This window comes from Bos grunniens, chromosome 3 (genome assembly GCF_055505025.1).
Source record: "Bos grunniens cultivar Pamir isolate PY7600 chromosome 3, Bosgru_T2T1.0, whole genome shotgun sequence".
NCBI classification, from domain to species: domain Eukaryota; kingdom Metazoa; phylum Chordata; class Mammalia; order Artiodactyla; family Bovidae; genus Bos; species Bos grunniens.
The window spans coordinates 96,548,340-96,564,237 of NC_141167.1; the positions used below are offsets into that span (position 1 = coordinate 96,548,340).

General features: G+C 40.1%; 1 long non-coding RNA gene across 1 annotated transcript in view; it reads right to left on the minus strand.

The window, feature by feature from the left end:
* The window catches only part of LOC147376174 (uncharacterized), an 81,606-nt gene extending 66,875 nt beyond the window's left edge, over positions 1 to 14,731 (minus strand). Inside the window, exon 1 of the long non-coding RNA XR_015160808.1 lies at positions 14,600 to 14,731. This is a non-coding gene — a long non-coding RNA (uncharacterized LOC147376174). The remainder of the gene's footprint in view (positions 1 to 14,599) is intronic.
* Positions 14,732 to 15,898: the final 1,167 nt, after the last annotated feature.

A 15,898-nucleotide genomic window follows, 5' to 3' on the forward strand; every position in this document is an offset into this window, starting at 1 on the left:
GAGTGAAGCAGAAAAGTTTCTGTCTGAATTTATGAGTCTATGGACCATTATTGTAGCACTGCCATCTGCAGATTCCCCTGCATTGCTCAGTGTGGAACACCTCCCTTTACCTGATGGACTAGGGATAGATATACAGATACAAGATAGACAGATACCTGCTCAGTTGCTCAGTCGTGTTCAACTCTTTGTGACCCCATGGGCTGCAGCCCACCAGGTTCCTCTGTCCATGGGATTTTCCATGCAAGAATACTGGAGTGGGTTGCCATTTTCTACTCCAGGGAATCTTCATGATCCAAGAATTGAACCCATGTCTCCTACATTTCTTGCTTTGGCAGGTGGATCCTTTACTACTGAGCCGCATGGGAAGCCCAGATAGATAGATAGAATTCAAAATAGATTTCTGTTAATAGAATGTGTTGCCATTTGCCAGTTGTGTGATGACCTTGGGCAAGTCACTTAGGGTTTCTTCATTTCAGTTTTCTCTACTGAAAAATAGGAATAGTAATAATGTATGGTTTAAAATGTTGTTTCAATTTGGTCCAAGCTAAGAATGAGTTCATATTTGAAAATTAGTTAGAACAGTATCCAGAACACAGTAAGCACTTAATAAGTATTATCTTTGTTATGTTTACTGTTATTGTTTAAATTAACTGACACTTTTAGATTTCATAGCATTTGAGTTCAAAGGACCATGACTTACTCAACTGGGTATTCTCATTACTGAACATGATAATGTAAAACAGTAAGTTCCTCCCTAGTGCTATGCTTAAGGGATTATATTTGCCTGTGATACACAAACTTCTTTCACTATTTGGTCAGATAAACATTATTATCTGCCAAAACTAAGGAGTAAAGCATTCCAAAGACAAGTTTTCAGTTGTTTGCATTCCTCAACTCTATCCCATATTTTCTGAAAACACATCACTTATGTGCTTGGCCCCTTCAAAGCATTTATTTCCTCTGTCAGTCTGATTTTTTTTTTTCCTTCCCATCCAAAGAAAGCTTTGGAATTCTATCAGCACAGACTTGGGATACATATAGACCAAATATAGATTACATAGAAATTTTCTTTTGAAATGCAAATACTTTTGCAAGTAGTAACACCAAACATCAGGAAGTATCATGTGAATGTGGCCACAGGACTAGAAAAGGCCACAGGACTAGCAGTGGCCACCAGGACTGGAAAAGGTCAGTTTTCATTCCAATCCCAAAGCGAGACAATGCCAAAGAATGTTCAAACTACCGCACAATTGCACTCATCTCACATGCTAGCGGATAAGCATCTGCCTGCAATGTGGGAGACCTGGGTTCGATCCCTGAGTTGGGAAGATCCCCTGGAGAAGGAAATGGGCAACCCATGCCGGTACTCTTGTCTGGAAAATCCCATAGATGGAGAAGCCTGGTAGGCTACAGTCCATGTGGTTGCAAAGAGCTGGACATGACTGAGTGACTTCACTTTCACTTTCACAGGCTAGCAAAGTAATGCTCAAAATTCTCCAAGCCAGGCTTCAACAATACGTGAATCATGAACTTCCAGATGTTCAAGGTGGATTTAGAAGAGGCAGAGGAACCAGAGATCAAATTCCCAACATCCGTTGGATCATTGAAAAAGCAAGAGAGTTCCAGAAAAACATCTACTTCTGCTTTATTGACTATTCCAAAGCCTTTGATTATGTGTCACAACAAATTGTGGAAAATTCTTAAAAAGACAGGAATACCACACCACCTGACCTGCCTCCTGAGAAATCTGTATGCAGCTCAAGAAGCAACAGTTAGAACTGGACATGAAACAACAGACAAGTTCGAAATTGGGATAGGAGTATATAAAAGCTGTATATTGTCGCCCTGCTTATTTAACTTATATGTAAAGTACATCATGCAAAATGCCAAAATGCAGGCTGGATGAAGCACAAGCTGGAATTGAGATTGCTGGGAGAAATATCAATAACCTCAGATATGCAGATGACACCACCCCTATGGCAGAAAGCAAAGAACTAAAGACCCCCTTGATGAAAGTGAAAAAGGAGAGTGAAAAAGTTGGCTTAAAACTCGACATTCAGAAAATTAAGATCATTGCATCCAGCCCCATCACTTCATGGCAAATAGATGGGGAAACAATGGAAAAATTGACACACTTTATTTTCTTGGGCTCCAAAATCACTGCAGATGGTGACTGCAGCCATGAAATCAAAGGACACTTGCTTCTTGGAAAAAAAGCTATGACCAACCTAGGCAGCATATTAAAAAGCAGAGACATTACTTTGCTAACAAAGGTCCATCTAGCCAAAGCTATGGTTTTTCCAGTGGTCATGTATGGATGTGAGAGTTGGACTATAAAGAAAGCTGAGCGTCAAAGAATTGCTGCTTTTGAACTGTGGTGTTGAAGACTCTTGAGAGTCCCTTGAATTGCAAGGAGGTCAAACCAGTCAATCCTGAAGGAAATCAGTCCTGAGTATTCATTGGAAGGACTGATGCTGAAGCTGAAATTCTAATACTTTGGCCACCTGATGTGAAGAATTGATTGACTGGAAAAGACTCTGATGCTGGGAAAGACTGAAGGTGGAAGGAGAAGGGGATGACAGAGGATGAGAGGGTTGGATGGCATCACTGACTTGATGGACATGAGTTTGAGCAAGCTCTGGGAGCTGGTGATGCACAGGAAAGCCTGGAGTGCTGCAGCCCATGGGGTCGCAAAGAGTGGGACATGACTGAGTGACTAAACTGAACTGATCTTGTGAATAAGTTTACCATATCTCTTTTTTAGATAAAGAAGCCTTGTTAGGGTAATGTGATGTGCGTGTGTGTGTGTGTGTGTGTGTAAGAGAAAGAGAGATGTGGTGGGAGGGGAGCAGGCAACAGCACTATCCTCCTGATTCCTCCTGATTCCAAGGAATGGCACATCTTCTCCCTTCTGTGATCGTCTTCACAGCACCCACAACCCCCCTGCCAACAAGTGATATAAATGGAAGATTTTTTTCTCTATTGGAAGCCAACTGTGGATGCTCTGGGGGCCTCTCTGCCTTACTAGACTTGGGAGTAGTGCAATCGTGACCCTGGCACAACCAGAAGGTTCGAGGGAAGAGGTGAGCTTCCCTGGGTTCTATTCATGCAGGGATGTGAAGCACAGTGCAGCGGAGCCCTAAGGACTGGAGTCGGAGCCAGAGAGCTGCTTTCGGTTTATACTGCCATATGCTGATTATGGCAGTGTTTATTTCCCTATAGTATTGCTAGCACTGGATATCCCCATCTAAGCTTGCTTTTCTTAGCTTGGGGTCGGGGGGCGGGACACTGGAAGCTTATTGTTTTAACTAACATTTCTTAAACACCCTTGTGAGAGTGAACATTTTTAGTATGTCTATTGGTCATTTTTATTTCTTCTTTTTTGACTTGTCAGTTCATATGCTTAACCCCTTTTTCTACTGTTCTTATCATGGTATTGCTATGTCCAAATCGGAATTTGTTATCCTTGGTAGTTTCCTCCATGCTAGATATAAAGTTGCATTCTCACCAAAAGCTCTTTTGTCAGAAAAATTATCTAACAATTGGGAAGGCCTTTGATTACAAGAAAGTGCTGGGTATGACTTTCTACTGATTGTCTGTTTTACAACTCTCCAGGAGCAAGGGTAACCATGAAAACTTTTGCCCAGTAGAGATGCAAATAATTACTGACTAGTAGAATACATGACTAAAAGGTTTATAGACCTGTTAGACATTAACCATTTTATATCTAACCCATCAACTTATTAAATTGCCTATATATACTCAGATTCTTAAATAAGCATAAGACCAATTTTAGGATCTTACTGTTCCCTTGTTAACTAATGAATTAAATAAAATCTTTGACATATGTTCATTTTATATTTGTCTGGAAGTTATGAGTTTATATCTTTTCAAAAATCATACTTTAATACCATTGGCTTTGACAATTTCTTTCCAACTCTGTTACCATTCATTGCTTTTAGTGAGTACAAAGGAGTTTTAATGTTTATATTCCTAGAATTAGAAAAGACAGATGTTGACCCTGTCTATACCCTAGTAACTCATTTTGCTTTAAGTTTAAAATTGAAAACTCAAAAGAAAATCCAGCTCCTGGTCCTCCTTTTTGACTGAAAGTACAGGGTTCCTTCCCATGAAGCCTGCCAGGACTCACAAACCTAACATTTTCTGTTTCCAGGTGGCTGCGGTGGAGTTTTTACAGCCCCACTTTCCATCTCACTCAGCTTAATTTTAATGGCTGCCTCTTTCCGGGGGTCTTAGTGAACTGTTCCAGGAAGGGTTATAACCTACATTAAATAATAATCATTAAAAAAGAAAGATAGGGAAAATAAATTCCTTCTGTTTACACATCGGAACCAAAGGTCATTGTGAATGGGCTTCTTGGCTGATTTGAGAAAGACGTTAGTTACCCTCATAATTTTTTGCCTGGGTTTCTGCAATAGCCTCCCAAGTGCTGTCTCAGCCCCACATTCCACTCCTTCCCACTCCTTGCAACCACCAGCAAATACATTCCCCATCTATCACTGACTTGATTTCATTTAGAGGTAAATGTCATCATTTCATTCCCCTCATTAAAACCCTCAGTGGCTCCTCTCACTCCTGTGGGGCTGTAATGAAACCCCCTGCGTATGACTAACATGGCCCTTCGGCTTCGATCTTACTATAACCTTTCAGACTTACAGTAAGTGGCATCTGCTCACACTCCTTTCATTCTAGTTGTTCTGGTTTACAACCTCCGAATGTCCCTAGCTGACACCTCCATGCTGTCAAGTAGACTTACTTTTGTCCAGGATGCCTTATCCCTCTCTGGTTAATTCTGACTTGTCTCCTGAGACTTAACTCCAGCTCCATCTTCTCCTGCAGGCATGACCTAATATCCCCTCCCTGCCTGAGTTAGATGCCTTTTTGAATCTAACTCAGCCAATGAACAGTTCTAGCCAACGAACAGTCCTACTGTGGCCCTTAATACACTGTTTTACAGTCATTACTTTTATTCTGCATCATTTTCAGGGGGGAAGTTTTACCCCTTTTTGTATCCTTAGGACTTATCCCATTGGGTTAATGTGGAGAATGCTCAAAAAAATTTGAATGTATGACCTCATCTTATGACTTACACCCTTTTGCAACAAAGAAGTTCCATAAGAACTGTATGGGAAATTTTAGACATCTTTAAAGCACCCTAAATTATCAAACTGAGAGTTTTTCAAATGTGAAAGAATTTCCAATCACCCCCTTGTCATTAAAAACCTGTTCTCTGAGTACTGACTGAGCCTCTCAGTGTGCGTAGTGCTTCCAATGAAGTCATAAGATAGAGGTACAGAATATTTGACAAATCTGCTTGTGTAAAGTCCTTCAGGGAGGAGACAGTATCTTGGGTTTCTCTTAAATCCTCTACAGAACCTAATATATAGCTAACTATTTACTAAGAGCTCAGTAGATACTTGGTGTTCGATTGACTGTTTGAAATATACACAGTCAGTGCTGCCAAGAAACTCCCATACTAATTTATTAAGTGGTGACAAGTTAGTGGTACAATAGGGAAAATCGGGGATTATATCATAGCAGCATAGCATGGTAATTTGGGAGGCATCTTACTGGCAGTCATTTTGTCCATAGACTGTATTCAAGAGAACAGGCCAGTTCATCTGCCTCATTTATTCAATAACATCCACTACTAAAGTTTTAAACCTTTTTTTCCCCAGTTTTTTTTTTTCTACCTGACATTATATTAGCTTCAACATATAGTTATACAACAATGACGCACATCCCCAGCTTAATCTGTCTCTTAAATTACAGGCTGTACTTCCAACTACAGAGCATCTAGACTTGGACGTTCGGCAAGTATACCACATGTCCAGATATGAGCTCACTGTCTCGTCCTTCTCCTCAAACCTTTCCCTACGTTCTTGGCCACTAAGCTCTCTGCTATTCACTAATTTGTGATTGTGGATAAATGATTTAAACTCCCTAACTTTGGTTTTTCTTATCTGTAAAGTTATATAACATTAAGTTTCTACCCCATAGAGTGGTTGTAAGGATTAAATGAGTTATTATATGTAAAGCGTGTAGAATGGTTCCTGGCACATTCTAACTCCCAGAGAGTGAGTATTTACTGGCATTATTTTTCTTACTCAGCCTCAAGACTTCAAAGTGTCAGAGTTGTCCTTACTACCACTCCCTTCTTTACCTCCACATCCATGGTCATTAATCCTTATACATTCTCCTTTGTATTGATTCTATCTCTTGTGTTAATTCTCCTATTTCCAGTCAGGAAAATAGACACTGCTACAGTTGTATATCTATCAGAGAGGCTATTATTTAGCTAATTGGTTTCAGTAGGTAATGGAAGAGCTGAGAGGAAAAACAGAGACGTTCAACATTTAACAAGAGTAGAAAACCAGTCACTTATAGGGCTAGACAGACAATGGGACAGCCCTGGCTTTCTCCTCCTCTCAATCTCCAGTTTTCCTCCAGTGCCTCTCCAGTACCTCTGCTTTCCGTTTTTCTCCAGTACCTCTGGTTTATGTCCAGTCAGTTCAGTTCAGTTGCTTAGTCACGTCCAACTCTTTGCAACCCCATAGAGCGCAGCACGTCACACTTCCCTGTCTATCACCAACTCTCAGAGCTTGCTCAAACTCATGTCCATTGAGTCAGTGATGCCATCCCACCATCTCATCCTCTGTCGTCCCCTTTCTCCTTCTGCCTTCAATCTTTCCCAGCATCAGGGTCTTTGCCAGTGAGTCAGTTCTTCACATCAGGTGGCCAAAGTTTTGGAGTTTTAGCTTCAGCATCAGTCCTCCCAATGAATATTCAGGATTGCTTTACATTACAAGGAACTAACTTCCTTCCTGGTCTCTTTGTGACTAGATTCCATATAGTCTTGGCCAAGAGGAAGGGACAGTTATTGAGCCCCATCAGCTCCCTCTCAGTCTCTCTCCTGCCCTTGTTTAGACTGTCGGACCTGTGCCTAGACTGTGTGTATAGTCTCCTCAGTGGCTTTCCCAGCATCAGCTTCTTCCTACTGTAGTACCTACTTAAGAGCTCCTCCAGGGCTATCCTACTATGAAACAATTCCATGCATGTCATTCTGACTTAAAAGCTTTGGTTTGCTCTGCATTTTCCATAGGATAAAGCTTAACTTTTCTATAGAGAAGGCATATATGATCTTTCATTCTCAGAATCCAAGTTAACATAAATCAAAAATGGTTGAATAGAAGCTCTTTTTTACAGTTTAACTTAAAATCTCTCTGGCTGTATCTGCCATCATTCTATGGTACAGGCAATAGAAATTTACACCAGTCCTTTTCTGGTTCCTTCAACTGCCTTGGAAAACAATTTTTCCTTTCACCCTTAGAACTTTCCCATGGGCCTCTGAAGTTAGTTGTCCCTTCTCTCTGTGCTCCTGCTGCATCACTCCATAACTCATTCTAGCACCTTTGCTGTCACATCAAATTGTCTGCTTTCTTGCCTGTCAACTCAAATTATGTTCCTCCACGTACAGGCCTTCTGAGCACACTGAACAAAACTTCATGGGATCCCAACAAGTGTTAAATAAACTATTAACACTGCATAGAGTTGGACTATGAAGAAAGCTGAGCACCGAAGAATTGATGCTTTTGAACTGTGGTGTTGGAGAAGACTCTTGAGAGTCCCTTGGACTGCAAGGAGATCCAACCAGTCCATTCTGAAGGAGATCAACCCTGGGATTTCTTTGGAGGGAATGATGCTAAAGCTGAAACTCCAGTACTTTGGCCACCTCATGCAAAGAGTTGACTCATTAGAGAAGACTCTGATGCTGGGAGGGATTGGGGTCAGGAGGAGAAGGGGACGACAGAGGATGAGACGGCTGGATGGCATCACTGACTCGATGGATGTGAGTTTGAGTGAACTCTGGGAGTTGGTGATGGAGAGGGAGGCCTGGTGTGCTGCTGTAATTCATGGGGTCGCAAAGGGTTGGACACGACTGAGCGACTGAACTGAATTGAACACTGCATATATTCACTTAGCTCGAATTTGCCTGATGGAATGATTTTGTGTGGGCTCCAACTGGAGTCCTGTGAACACTGCTGTGTGAGCAACAGCATCCTTTCATTTTTGTCAGACCTCATAGGCTGATTTATGTCACCAGATCTTCCGGTCAATCTAGTCTGCACACTATGAATGGAAAATCAATCTGAAAATTATTTTGAGTCCATCACTTAAAATTAGAGTTTTCTCTTTTGCATCCTTTCCAATTTTCTGACCCATAAATTCTCAAGATACACCTGGCCATGAAAACATAGTCACCACACACTAGGGTGTCCTAAACCCTTGGCTGGTGAATCTAAAATATTTTTGGTATGATGTTTGTCAAGAAGCAGAAAATTTCTTTGATATGGTAATAGAGTCTAAAATCAGTTCCACCTTTTGGGCTTGTATCATTTCACCAGAGTCCTCTGAAGTAAAAATGTTCATGCTGCTACAGCATTTGACAGTTAACTTTTCTTTTTCAAAGGAGGAACTGACATTTGTCACAAAGGAACAGGGAGCGTTTCAGTAATTTCATTCTAGCTCACTGTACCTAGTTTGGATCCAACCCCCAAAGCTGAGAGCATGACCTGCAATCTTCTCATTTAAGTTGTGAATAATCCAAGCAGACCCATGGGACTCCTTGTGCCTTGGAAGGGTTTGTTGGAAATGTCATTTGAAAGTGAGTTAAAACTGGATTGATTCAGAAAGAATAACTTATCTAATCCTTCTAATAAATGAATGCATGGAAGTTTTAGGCACAGAAGGGACAAATCCTACCCTTGGGACCAAGTCTAAAAGCAGTTCCTACCTTGCTCCAATTGCTGATCCATGACTATATGTCTATAATATTATGTAGTAAGTGCCACAATAGAAGCACAACCAACACAAAGCAAGATCAGCTTAAGGCTTGGTAGAGTTGGGGATGGGAGAGACAGGATGCGTGTCAAATGATACGAACAACTAAGATCTTCTAAGATAAGAAGACACATGTCAAGCAAAGATTTGGGAAGTAGTACCATCTTTTGGTTGGGATAGTAGGGTTAATGCAGTGATTTTATCAGAGGTGATTTATCCCATTTTAATCAAAGCAATAAGTCAGGTATGCCAGCCAGAAGTATGCCTGGTCTGGCTTCTTCCCTTGTTTTCCCTTGCCCTGTCTGGAAATATCTCAACTAGAGAGTGAAATGAATATTGGCAGCAGTGATGACATTTTAAAAAATATACCTTTATCTTATGAAGACCTTGAAGGAAACAGTATGCATGTATGTATAATTTTTAGTCACTAAGTTATGTCTGACTCTTTGTGACCCCATGGACTATAGTCCACCAGACTCTGCTGTCTATGGGATTTCCCAGGCAAGAATACTAGAGTGGGTTGTCATTTCCTTCTCCAGGGGATCTTTCCGACCCAAGGATGGAACCTGCATCTCCTGCTTGGCGGGTGGATTCTTCTCACATCTTTCATCCATTTTTTGGTCATACCAGAAATCAGAGCAAGGAAGAATCTTATTTAAAAATTCACCCTGTGTGTATGATTTCCACACATTCCCCATCCAATAATTTATTCCACAAGCATATTTTGAATGTCATCATATTTTAGGGTCAGGCACTGTGCAAGAATCTTAGTATAAAAATGAATAATATCTGTTCCTACCCTAAGAATTGTTTAAATTATTAAAGATACAGACATGTATATGTGTATATGTATACCACTGAGCCACCTGGGAAGCCCATAGATATGTGTGTGTATGTGTTTGTGTGTATTCAGTTCAGTTCAGTTCAGTCGCTCAGTCGTGTCCAACTCTTTGCGACCCCATGAATTGCAGCACGCCAGGGTATACACATATACATGTCTGTATCTTTAATAATTTAAACAATCTTAGGGTAGGAACATGATATTATTCATTTTTATACTAAGATTCTTGCACAGTGCCTGACCCTAAAATATGATGACATGTCAAAATATGCTTGTGGAATATTATTGGATGGGGAATGTGTGGAAATCATACACACAGGGTGAATTTTTAAATAAGATTCTTCCTTGCTCTGATTTCTGGTATGACCAAAAAATGGATGAAAGATGTGAGAAGAAAAGTTTCTTAGATTCTTCCTTGAGGACTGGCTATGACCTATGTTACTTCTTGTAGGACAAATACAGGTAAAGAATGTCTAAATTACAAATGTGCACATTTAGCTAGGGATGGGGGTATCAAGAACTTAGTACTTAAAGAGGCAGCATTCAAGAAAAGCTGGTTTGGTAGCAATGAATGGATCTATTTTAAGAAGATAAAGCAGGAATTCAAGGGACAAAGCTGACCATATACAGATAAAAAGGACTAGTTCAGAAGCTAAAAGAGTCAGATTCCCATTGAGAACCATTCACACACAGTTTGGGAGCAGGTACCCTAAGGGACCAAACCAGACTAGGCAGAACTGTGAAAACGAGCCACTAACTCATGATTAATGCGGTCTCCATCTACACAAGCGCTTCTCACTCCTATTCATATCAAGACACACATAGAAAAGGATAATGTAAGTGTTACAACTCATAACTAGAAATGGTTGGAAGCTCTGCTCTATTCAAGTCCTCATGAAGTTTGTCTTTGGAGTCTTAGGTAGTCAGTCATCGGTTCTGCATGTATCAGGTAATTAAAGCTGTTAGGTTTATGGAAAACAATTTCTTTGAACGTATATTTCACTGAAATATTATTTGTGGTAGAAGTGAAACAAACTCAATTAATGTCAGAACAAATTCTAATTGCTACTAAATGCAATCATCCATGTGAGACAGAGAACATGGCTTGACTGCTTTAGGAAAAAGACTATGAATTGAGTTTTCACCCATCCTTTTCTATTAATTTCGAAGTTTACCATAATCACAAGTTAATATTTATCGAATTTTCATGGCAGGCAAAGTTCTAGCCTTGGCATTAACTGTAATAAACACTAAGAAAGCCACAGCCCTACTATGTCAGTACTTTCTAAACAATGTCTACAAAGGTGGGGGGAAAAGCACTCTCATTTTTAATTAAAAGTATTATATTATGATAATTAAAGCCATATTACAAGTCTAGACATTTTCTATTTTAGTTATTCGGTTAATCCTTTTCCAATATAAGTAAATTTACTGAGTCTTAAATATGTAACTCAAATGCCAAGAGTATTGCCAGGAGTATTTCTATGAGTTAAGTACTATTGTTAGCCTCATTTTACAAGCTAAGGCTAACAATAGTCCTCAAGATCACATAGCTAGGGAATGGCAGAGCCCTGACTCAAATTCATATTTCTCTAGTTCCAAAGCCCTTATTTTCACTAGGCCACACTGAGTTCTCAGTTAAGTTCAGTTGCTCAGTCGTGTCCAACTCTTTGCGACCCCAGGACTGCAGCACACCAGGCTTCCCTGTTCATCACCAACTCCCAGAGCTTACTTAAACTCATGTCCATTGAGTCGGTGATGCCATCCAACCATCTCATCCTCTGTTGTCCCCTTTCTCCTTCTGTCTTTAATCTTTCCCAGCATTAGGGTCTTTTCCAATGAGTCAGTTCTTTGCATTAGGTGGCCAAAGTATTGGAGTTTCAGCTTCAGCATCAGTCCTTCCAATGAATATTCAGAACTGATTTCCTTTAGGATTGACTGGTTGCATCTCCTTGCAGTCCAAGAGACTCTCAAGAGTCTTTTCCAACACCGCAGTTCAAAAGCATCAATTCTTTGGCACTCAGCTTTCTTTGTAGTCCAACTCTCACATCCATACGTGACCACTGGAAAAACCATAGCTTTGACTAGATGGACCTTTGTTGGCAAAGTAATGTCTCTACTTTTTAATATGCTGTCTAAGTTGGTGATAGCTTTTCTTCCAAGGAGTAAGCGTCTTTTAATTTCATGGCCGCAGTAACCATCTGCAGTGATTTTGGAGCCCAGAAAAATAAAGTCAGCCACTGTTTCCACTGTTTCCCCATCTATCTGCCATGAAGTGATGGGACCGGATGCCATGATCTTCGCTTTCTGAATGTTGAGCTTTAAGCCAACCTTTTCACTTTCCTCTTTCACTTTCATCAAGGGGCTCTTTAGTTCTTTGCTTTCTGCCATAGGGGTGGTGTCATCTGCGTATCTGAGGTTATTGATATTTCTCATGGCAATCTTAATTCTAGCTTGTGCTTCATTTATCCTGGCATTTCGCATGATGTACTCTGCATATAAGTTAAATAAGCAGAGTGAAATATACAGCCTTGATGTACTCCTTTCCCAATTTGGAACCAGTCTAATTGCTCCATGTGCAGTTCTAACTGTTGCTTCTTGACCTGCACACAGATTTCTCAGGAGGCAGAAATCAAGCTGGATTCTTTCAATAATCAAATTCACTGAAAACCCAACAAATACATATTAAGCATCTAATATGGACAAGACACCATGCTAGCTTATTTAAGTATGAAAATGAAAAAGAAATGGCCCCTGTCAAGTTTTATGGTGTCTGGAAACTTATTCAACTTGGAGACCATCTTTAAGAAAAAAAGAACAGATAAAACAATAATATATATGATAAAGCATTTGATGGAGATCCATAAAATATACCATGAAAAGTTAGGAGGAAGCAGCCCTGGGGGGATTCCAGAAGTTTTCACATTGGAGCTGATCATGAAGCCTGAATAGAGGCTGGCTAGAGACAGAAAGGTAGGAGGCCATTCTGGCAGAGGAAACTACTAGATAAGCCTTAAGAGATATGCCAGAGACAGGGCATCGCTGGAGGACTACAAGCAACTCACTCTATCTGAGACTGAGACTTTGTATCTGGATAGGATGGTGGAATGACGAAAAACCAGGTTAAAACAAGGAGGTGGTCAGAGGCTAAATAAGGGGAAGATATTAAGGAGTGTAGATGTGGTCTTTTAGGCAGTAGGGATTGACTGAAGACTTGATTCAGGCATTAGATTTTTATTTTGAGGTATAGGCTTGTCAAGGATGGAGGAGAGTGGGACAGCGCTGGAGTAAGAGTGATAAATAATGATGATATGAACTCAGGGATGGAAATGAGAGAATTGAAAAGAGAGAAAGTGTTTTATATACAAACAATGGAAAAAGGAAGGCAATAAATAATATTCTAAGTGCTCATCCCAATCAATAGAGTAAATGTTCATACTTCTAACATGGCAAGTTATATAAAGAAGCATTTTTAAAGAGAAAAATAAAATGTGGTTTTTGCTTATAAATTAATATGCAAATTCATAATAAATGTAAAAGAAGATATCAAGAAAAGAAAAGAAAAAGAAAATTAAGAGAAGGATAAATATAACTTTTTGGTTGATTAGCTAAGCAGATAAGAAAGGATCTAGGTTGATTCCCACATTTGATTCCCACTTGTCTCAGGTAGATAGCTGAATGCCACAGCCATAGGAGAGGAGGAAAGGTTTGGGCAGGGAGAAGACTATCTTCCTTCTTTTCTTTCCTTTAAAATTAATTTTTATTGGATATGATTGATTTACAATGTCACGTTAATTCCTGCTGTACAGGAAAATGAATGATATATATATATATATATAGCCCCTCTTTTTTAGATTCTATTCCCATTCAGGTCATTACACAGTACTGAGTAGAGTCCTCTGTGCTATATAGTAGGTTTTCATTGATTATCTATTTCATGTAGACCATCTTCTATGATCAGTCTTGACTACTGAGTATGAGGATCTGGAGGATATTCAGATAGAAAAATCTAGTAGCAGTTTGCATATGTGATTGGAAAGATTTGGCCTGGAGGTTTAGATTTGGTAACGTTAGCTTGCCTTTCGTATTTGATATAGTGTGGATGCCCATGCCAGGGCTTGTCTGTAGAGTGTGAACAGAAGAAGGTAGAGGGCAGAGCTGTGGGAGGAACAGGCATTAGACAGTGTGGAGGTAAAAGAATCCACAGAAGAGTCTGGGAAGAAAGTATTTTCTGCTTCTTAAATATTACCTGATTTTGTTAATATCTTTGAATAATGACAAACCAAATTTCAAATTTTCACCTTGAGAATTCTACCCAAATTCTTATAAGGCTGCCCCCACTTCTTTGAACATATTTGAACCTGCTGCCTTCCTTTTCTACACTTATTCAGTTGTCCCTAACCATGGGTGTTCATTAGAATCACAAGGAGAACTTAAACAAAGAACAAACAATGAAATTAGTGCCTTAGATATGAGATTCTGATTTCTGGACTCTGTATGGGCCCCAGGACAACAACAATCCTTCAGGTGTCTGCAGAGCATTTTAATGTGCAGCCAGTGTTGAGAACCTTAGGTGATCATGTCCAATCCCACCAATCTGAGCGACATTGTAAACTAAGGATTTCTCATTTCATACCTCCAGCCTCAACTGCTTTCCTGTGTTCAAACAAATATACATTTACTGTTTGATATTTTCATTTCTAACAGGTATTTCAAAATGGCACGTTCAAAATAGCATTTCTGGTTTCTCCTGCACACCTGTTTCTCTCCCAGTGTTCCCCATCTTAATAAATAGCATCATCTACTCACTCAGGCCCTGAACCCAGGAGTCATACTTAGTTACGATTTTCCCCTCACATTCCATTTCTAATCCATCAGCAAGTCTGCTTGCTTTACCTTTCAAACGTTCCCTGACTCCTTCCGTCTCTCACCATCTCAAACACTGTAAGTTGGTTCCAAGTCACCACGACTCCCTGTCCAGAGGATTGTAGGAACTCCTAAACTGTCTTCCAACTTTGTTCTTCTTCCCTTAAGATCAACTGTCCACACAGCTGCCAAAGTGTGGTAGCCCTAGTTATGATTCAGTTTAAAAACCACGGCTAGAAATAAGATAAACACGTTGCTAGTAGAAAGTCTTATCTTCGTGTACCCAGAGACTGAGGCCTTCCCAGTTTACCTGGCAAGGCCAGCTCTTGGCCTAGACTTGACACTTTTTCCAGCCTGCTTCACCTCTCAGAGCCTTCAAAGTTCCCATTATAGCCTGACATCTAACCCATTTCTCATTTCCCAATTCTACACATCAGCTGCTCTCTGATATTTGAACTGCCTCAAATACTCTTACAGCCTGGAAATAGGACTTAATACTTTTCCATTCATCCAGGGACTTGCTTAAACTGGTGGTTGCTCAGTTGCTCCCCACACTGCCTTCTGCCTTCTGCCTTTTACTGAGCCCCAGAGTACTTCAAGGCTGATCTGAAAAAGTTAGGCAGTAGCCTAAATTAAATCATTTAAGAGTGATTCAACAAAGCCTCTTAACTGAAGATGCTAAAGATGTGTCAGCCTGCTCTGCTGCCTGAAAGTCTCACAGAAAGTCTTTCGGGGAGAGGTGGAAGGGAGGAAGACAGTTAGAGGCTGATAAAAGGTGTCTTAGTCAAGTTTCTCCAGAGAAGTTGAACCATTAGTGTGTGTGTGTGTGTGTGTGTGTGTGGAGAGAGGGGGTTGGGAGAGAGAAAGAGATAAAAGTTGGAGGCAGAAAGGTAGAGACAAAGAGATATAGAAAGAAAGACAAAGAGATTTAAGAAATTGGCTTCCATCATTGTAGAAGCTGCCAAGTCTAAAGATACAAGGTAAGCCAACAGACTGAAGACCCTGGAAGAGTTAACGTTGTAGCTCAAGTCCATAGACAGCCTGCTGGCAAACTTCCTTCTTCCTTGGGCGAGGTCAACCTTTCTCTATTAAGGCCTTCAACCAATAGAATGAGGCCTTCTCTTATTATGGAAAGCGATTTCTTTTTTAATTGAAAGGCTACTGATGTAAATGTTAATATCATCTAAAAATACTTTCACAGACATCTAGAATGGGTACTATGGCATAGCCAAGTTGGCATATACAATTAACCATCACAAATGGTATAAATGTCACATGGAAGGGGTAACCCATCATGCAAATATTTTCTATATAAATTATATTGTTCCT